This window comes from Arachis ipaensis, chromosome B05, assembly GCF_000816755.2.
Source record: "Arachis ipaensis cultivar K30076 chromosome B05, Araip1.1, whole genome shotgun sequence".
Lineage (NCBI taxonomy): Eukaryota > Viridiplantae > Streptophyta > Magnoliopsida > Fabales > Fabaceae > Arachis > Arachis ipaensis.
Window position 1 is genome coordinate 17,106,410 of NC_029789.2, and position 8,631 is coordinate 17,115,040.

Here is an 8,631-nt window from a genome sequence, read left to right on the forward strand (position 1 = left end):
TCAAAGAGATTTCACTCATTCATACCCCATTCATCAAGAGCCATCACCTCTTAATTATCCAACCTCACCTCCTAGTTTTTCATATCAAAATCCTTCATCACTTGAGTAGGCCTCAACACAAAATTCCTTTCAAAATCCATACAATTCATTTCAGCACCCACAAAATTCATTCCACTACACACAAGATTCTTTTCACAACCCACAAAACTCGTTCCACAATCCTCATAACAACTTTACCACAGCACCAACAGATCCATAAGACCATCCCCGACTTTCTTCTCTCGAGCTAAAAGTAGAACAATTCATTGAAGACTTGAGATCATATAAAGAAGAAATGAGACAACTAGCACAATCCTTTGCTGAAAGACCAACCTATGTCTTCCCTTGACCAGGGGAAAAATACAATACCATAAGAGGAGAAGTGCTTAGCAAGGAGGATGAAGACCAAATGGTAGGTGGAAAGGAGGAATCAGAAGAACAAGAAAAAGAGGCACCCATACCAAGTGAAATTCCAATGAAGAAGGAGGTTGTGGAAGCATACAAGCCTAGGATTCCATATCCACAGAGGCTACTTAAGGTGACAAAGCAACTTGTAAACTCACTCCCAAAAGATTCAATGCAAAATTTTGTAAAAGAAAGGGAGGAAGTCAATTAAGAGAGTCCACACCCCCAATGAAACAAAGAGTTGCATAGAGGGTGAGTTCATTGAACCACCAATTCAAGAAGCTCTTGATGAAAAAGATACTCCAACCATCACACAACAACCAAGTCCTGAAATCAAGGTAGTGAAGGCAATCAAGAAAAGCACTAAAAAGAGGACTGTGACCAAGATACGAAGGATAATATCCATGAAGAAGAAAAGGTCAACCAAAAGTAATCCCACCCCTACCCCAACAAGCAAAGCAAATCAAGCCAATAACAAAAGAAAGCTTACTGGGAAGAGGCCAAAACAGGGGACATCAACTTGCCCCTCTTTCCCCTTGAGGTCATTCCTCTTAACCAACTGGAAGAAGAGGAAGAAAGTCATGAACAACATGTCAAGCTAATGACATTGAAAGAGCGCTTGTTGGGAGGCAACCCAACTGTAGGTAACATTTTTTTTCTTTGTTTAGTTTATTTTCAATAATTTGACATGAGATTGCACAAAATAAGTTTGGTGCTACCTTGCAACAATTTGATTCTCAATATTCCCTAGGTACTTGCATCATTCTAAAATCAAAGTGTCACACTAAGTTTAGTGTTGCCATTTATTTTTCATGCTATGTACCATGCACACACCACTTATTAATGCAATCACATTGTCTTTGTTTTTCCTTCTTGTGCCTTTATTGTTATTCTTAATTTTGCTTGCTTAAACACATGCATTACTCACATCTCTTCTTTAAGACATTCATGATCCATCATAAACTCCATCACCACTCTTCTTACTTGTTATTTGAGGACAATCACTCATTCTAAGTTGGTGTGGGAGGGAGAAGATATGAGAAAAATGACAACAAGAATGAAGATGAACTACAAGGTGGTAAATTTCATTTTTCTCTTATTTGCTCCCAGTACATTCAATTGCAATCATGATTGTCTCTTGTTTTGTTGTTTTGATTGGAAGATCAGGCTATACCCCTGTTGTGTTTAGTTTCCTCTAGCCTAATAATAAGCATGATTTACTCCCTCTCATTGCACCTTACTCTTAAAATTGCTTGCACCTAATATACTTAAAAATATAACAAAGAAATCATTCTTTTGAAAGAAAAATGTTGAAGAATTTTATAAATTTTGGGGCAAGCAAAAGATTAAGAGAAGTGGAAGTTCTGATTGTATGATTGTGTATTGAGATTTCATGTTTGTGAAAACTTGCATGGGAACTCATAGACAGGAAATGAAGTTTAGAGAAGTATTATGGAATTTCTCAAAAATCTATTGATCCAAGAAGCAGCAACAAAAGAAAACAAAAGAAAAAGAAAAAAAAAACAAAGAACAAGCCCAAGGCTCTGAGCATCAATTACTAGGAAGAAAAAGAAAGAAACAAGAACTCAAAGAGTTATTATCCTAGTTAAATGCTTGTGGTAGATTTGTGTCAAAGAGAGAGGCTTGAGCAAGTAAGTACTAAAGGGTGCTTCAACACCTAATATCTTAGACCAACTGGTTTGGGAGTATTGATTGAAAGCTTATCTTAAGAGCCGCTTTAGACATGACACTTAGAGTCGAGGCCAAAATACAAAAAGAAGAAAAATGCAAGAAAATAAGTGCTACTTCAAGGTGACAATCTATAAAGAAACTTCCATAATATCATTTGAATGACATTCCTAAGATCTAAGACTTCCAAAATATAAGGACTAATGAGTACTGAAATCATTGCATAAGCATACAAATTGGAGTCCACCCCACTTTCACTTAGTCATTTCACTCACTAAGGCATCTTAAGCAATTCTTCAACCCATTCCAATTAAGAGAATTCTTTGTGCATAATTCTTTTCTTACTTAGGGACAAGCAAGGTTTAATGTATTAAATTAACAAATTCATTAACGCAAACTTCTTGAAGCGTTCCTCAAGACGAAATCAAATGTATTTAAAACATTCAGATAAAATCCAAAATTGTTTGTGCAGACCATTCTTTCCATACAGAGGAAGTCAGTAAAGACGGTGCACATGATTATGAGACCAACTCCAGCGCCGGTTCCACTTTCAGCCAACATCAAAATCCAAGAGAAGCTCCTTCGGTAACAAAGTTGCACAATGTTTCGATATATCATTATCTAGCGCAGCAACATATGGGTTGATAGGCACATGATTCATAGAATCTTTTAAATTTAGTAGAATTACAACTGACAACTGAGCATACAGAGTCAGCCATAACACCGATTTAAGCATCGAACAAGATTTTCATCAACGATGTCAATCCAGGTTTGTGCTTTACTTATCAATTTTGCCACCGCCATCCTTTTGATTCTTACAGTGTCTACCCTAAGATCTTTCATAATCTAATTTTTAATGGGAGAGGCTTATGAATATATCTTTTCGTCAATGTATATTTGAATGGATATACTGTATATACTCCTTATGGTTATAGTATAAATAAGAATAATTGATCCTAACCATAGTTATTATCCGGTTGAATTCACAAATTAATGATTTAGATATGTGCAGTACGGTTCATGATCAGTTATTTGTACTGTATACTGTATCTTAATAACTGTTATAATATCCTTTGGAGATCAAATTTATTAACTAATGTCTTAACTCATTTTAAACTGAACTCTTTTGTACTTAAAAAGGCTTAGAAAACGTTGCTTTCAATTTGTTTGGTTCCATTACATATACTTATTATTTGAATTTGTAATATACCTTGAAATATAGTAAATGCACAACATAATTTTGGTCTCTAACGTTGAGGGTTAGAATCGAAACCGTCTCCAACGTAATTTTTGATTTAGAATCATCCTTAACATTTTTTTTGTATGAAAATCGTCCTTTTAATTTTTTCGGACAAAAATACCCTCACCACTACCAACAGATTTACCTCCTCTACCAGCACCACCACCAACACCAACACCAATACTAATACCAACACCAACAGAAGCAGAAAAAATCAAAGAAACAGAAAGTAGAAAAAATCAAAGAAACAGAAAGCTGAAACAGAAAGAAGCCAAAGCAAAAACCAAGAAGCAAAAGCAGAAACAGATGCAAAAGTTCAAACACAAAACCAAGAAGTAGAAGCAGAAGAGGCCAAAGCAGAAGCAGAATCGAAAATCCGGAAGCAAGAAGCAAGAAGTAGAAGCAGCAGAAGCAAAAAGCAAGAAGCAAGATGCAGAAGCAGAAAGCGAGGTGCAGATGAAGCGGCAAGGTGGCGAGGGGGCGAGGCGGCGGCAGTGGCCCACGTCTCCTCTCTTCCTCACGATTCCCAACGGCGACGGCAGCTCCAAGCTTTGCCGAATGGCTATAAATATATTCTCATATAAAAATTAATCTAGATACATCCCCTATATATATGAGACAAGTTGTTTAAGTTACAGTTATTCAATCCCTATCTTCATTTTCCTTTGCATCTCCACATTTTCTAATTTTAAACCTATGCGAAGTTTAAAATTACTTACAAACATTTTGTACCACAATATGATACTTAGTGGTATACCGTAAGATTTTAATAGTAATTACAGTCTTATGCAACCTAAATTCGTATGACAAAAACTTATTTATCAAAAGCCTTAACATGTATATATTGTATAATTTGAATATCTACCAATGATACATTAAATGAACATATTCTCAACAATTACCAGTAAATTTGGTATGTTGAACTTTACTATATTTAATTTCACTGTGGTCTTTTTTTCGAGCGTAACACACATTGTCCAATATTTATTTCCTTTCCATAGATTATTGGGATATTAGAAATCCGATCTTTATATGCCAACACTGCAAAACTATATTCTAGTATGAAGAGAGCATAAAAAAGCACTACAAGCCTAAATGTCCAAAGTTTAGCCTATGCTGCTGACAAGGTCAAGTCTAACTTTCTATGCTGCAAGAACCTCCTGATTCATTAAGGAAGCTTTACTTCAACAACACTAAAAAAGCGGAACACTTTTGATCGAACATTAAGAGCTATAATAGTATGTTTGCTTTCACATCATTCGGAGATAAGATACAAAGGACGATTAACCAAAGCCATGGATCCCGAACCTTTATTCTGCATGGCCAAAATTACCATTTAATGGGGAGCTTGCTTCCACCAAAAGGTGGAGTAGCAAAATTTACACAATTATACATATACAACACTGAAAATGAGATTCGAAATAGAATCACTGCTATCAGGTCATTTTCTATACAATTTTATTAAAGGTTCGAACATAGCAATCTCATTTGATTCATAAGGATTGTAGACATCATATTTACATGCTTTCTGCCATTTTTTGTAGCTTTAATGATAAGTTGAACAAGCTTCATGTAGATATTGTCTCTACCATTAAAACTACACTGGACGATCACAACGTCCTTGCAAAGTCTTTCCGACTTGCTCGCGATGCACCCGTAGCAAACGCCAATAATTCTGTTTGCCTTCGACTCATAGGAAAAAAAAGAAAAGATGGAAGGAGTATAATTTTCCTTCAGTGTCTGAGGTTGCTGCTTTAATTGTCGGTGATTTCGATGGATCCATGAAAGAACAAGATATTAATGTTGAGACCAAATCACGGTCACTTCAAAGAATAACAAAGCTCTACCCGTCTTATCTAGGCTTGCAATATCCCTTTTTATTCCATTATGGTGAAGATGGATAGATAAAAGATATTGTGTTGAACAAAGTTAAGAAAAAACCAATAAATGAAGACAAGCATGTCACAATGCGTGACTTTTTCGCATTTCGAATCCAAGACCGACCTTCACACAACGGTGTCCTTTTATATTCCCACTGCTTATTCCAACAATTCTTAGTTGATGCATTCTCAATGGTTGAAAGTGTTAGATTGAAATTTATTTACACCCACCAAACCGACTTTAGAGCTGAGATCTACAATGGGCTTTGGGATGCGATTTTCAATGGCGAGAACAATGCTGCCTCAAAAGGTAAGAGAATTATATTGTCAGTAACGTTTACTGGTGGGCCAAGATACATGATTCAAAATTATCAAGATGCCATGGCAATAGATGCGTTGGTTATCCATATTTATTCATCACTTTTACTTGCAATCCGCAATGGGATGAAATACAACGGTACTGTAGAATGCATAATGTAAAATTCGGTTAATTAATAAATAATTAACTCATAAATTAATATTTATTCTAAAAAATTAGAAAACTTAATTTTATAGTTTAATGTGATAGAGCTAATTAAAACGAGAATTTTGACACTAATTTAAAAAAATTTGGCCAAAAATTGAGTTGAATGAGCCGAACCGGACGAACTGGGTCCGTATTGAGCCCAAGGCCCAACCCACTCACCTAAATGTCAACTCATTTCTCCCTCCTTCTTCATGCATGCTGCGCTGAAACACTCAAGGGGAGAGAAGGGAAAAACAAACCCTTGGTTTAATTCAATTCAACATAACTTTTGATCCGGAGCTTCGATCGCTGCACCATTTGCAGCCACGCGATCGCAGCAGAAAGCTCTATAAATTCCAGTCAATGATTAGGTAAGAAAACCATTTTTGTGTTCCAGTTTTTTCTTTCCTAAATTTCAATTTTAATGAACAATTATGTTAAAAATTGTTTAATTTCGGTGTTTAGGTTCGAATTAGCTTGAGAAAAATGCTTAATCTTGTCTCTTTGATGCTTGGGTAAGGTGAGAATCCTTAAACTCTAGTGGAATTATTGATTTATTATATTTGGTTATTAAGTTGTTATATTTTAATGTGGTAATGTGGTTTAGGTAGTGTATATATGTAACTTGGAGCTGGATAGTGAACATTGGAGACTTGGTGGAACTTTGGGTGGCATTGCTTTAGAGATTTTGGATCCTCGGGACTGAGTTTTGTGCCTTTCGGTGGTGTCTTTGGGTTATACATGGAAATCGGCCAAAGTATAGTTTCGGTTTCTCGTATCTAAGATATAATGTATTGTGAAGACTTAGGCTAGTGACCCTAAGATAGGAATTGAATTGTTGATGTGGTTGAATAGTTGAGAGGGATCGTATTATTATGTATGTGATTAGTGATTTTGGAGATTTTGACATAAGCTTGTATGTTTGATGTGATTAACTTGGTTTGTGTATAATGGTTATTGAGATTGAATTTGATGTTGGTACCATGTTGGAGGTTAAGTTGATGTTGCAATTGACATAAGTAATTGATACTGTATATTGTGTATTGTTGAACTTGAATTATTGACTTAAGAATGATAAAAATAGAGAATTGATATGTTTTGGATTATATGAGGAAGTTGGAATGTGGTTGATACTGAATTGGTGAGGTTTTGGTTGGTTTTAAAAGGTTGAGAATTGGTAGGTTTTGAAAATAGGGGTTTGAGGATTTTTGTGTAAACTTGATTTTTGGCCGAACTTCGACGAGCCATAACTCGGCTTCCGGACCCTCAAATTCTTTCAAACTTATTTCATATGAAAATTGGGTCTGTGAAGTTTACGCCATTCAAAGAATGGATGAAAAATATTTTAAAAAGAAAAAGTTATGCGCGTCGGAAGTTTGGAGTGTAAAACTGAAAATTTTGCAGCATTAAGCATTTTTGCCATTCTGGAAAGCTTGCGTACGCGACTACTACACGTGACGCGACCAACCCTTGCGGGTTTGGCATCTTGCGTACGCGAGCAGTGGTTTTTGAGGAGTTGCATACATGACCACCTGCACGTGACGTGACCAACCATTCCGGGTTGGGCATCTCGCGTACGCGAGCAAGGTCCTTGCGTACGCGAGCATGGAAAAATGCACGCCCACGCGTACGCGTGTCTCCTGTTTTCAGCAAAAATCAATTTTGTGTTTTAAAACCTAATTTCAAACCTCTAAACCTCTATTTTTATTCTTTTGACCCTAGATCTTAATAGTATGTCTAGTAATGAGATGAAGTTAGGAAAGGAGGTAACTTGTTGATGAAGAAATAGCTGAATTGATGATAAATCATGGCTGGTAACGATTATATGAGTTTACTGATGAATGATGGCGGAAGTGCTGTTTATATTCTGAGCCGGATGACTGTATTGTGATAATGAATTATGACTGATTATAATTGTATGATTATTGATTGATAATGTGGTTGTGCACTTCAAAAATATCTGAGATACGAGTTTTCTTGGGTGACAGCATTGGCTAGCCGCCACGTGCTCCAGGTTCGTTGAGACTCGATACTCTGCTGACCCTATGTCGTAAGTGTGGCCAGACATTATGAAATTTTTGAATGAGCTTGCTCCCATGGATAAACACCGGTGTTGGTGTTATATGATTATGATTGAGAATTACTCGAGTTGGGGATGCACGATAGAGAGACAGTCCAATGGTTAGCTATCAGGACTTGTCGGGTTAGCTTTATAACCGACAAATGAGACTCATCAGCCAATAGAACAAGCATACATCATATGTTGCCAACTTTATGTTGCCATCTTAAGAGTCACAAACAAAAAAAAGTTGAAAATTGTAATTGCTAATGATGAAAATACAAACAAGACAAAGAATGTTGTTTATTATTTCATAATTCCTCTATGCATTCATTTTCGTTTATCCAATCCTAACTATTTATCTATAATTTTATTACTACAATCTTATATCCTTTTCATATTTTTACCATTTTCAATTTTTCTTTGCAATTGTTAGCGACTATAACTTATTAGCTCACAACTATTTATCCTACGCTCAAACCATTATTTCTTTCATTACAGTACTTTTTGAATATTCATATTTAATACAAATCGGATCTTACTCAATCAATTTGATAGAATTATATTTTAAATGCTTTAAGCTATTATTTATATTATTACTACATCTACAAACAACACTAGAATAGTCTAATCTTCTTTATGTCTCCCTTTTTTTTAATTGAAATGCTTACAATTTATTGTAAACAAATACTTTGAAAATAATAAAGATGATCGCTTTTTTTTTTACACCAGATAAAATAATTAACAATTTTTTACATTTACGTTATTTTAATCTGCGTATGTGTTGTCCGTACATCGCGCGAATATCTTACTA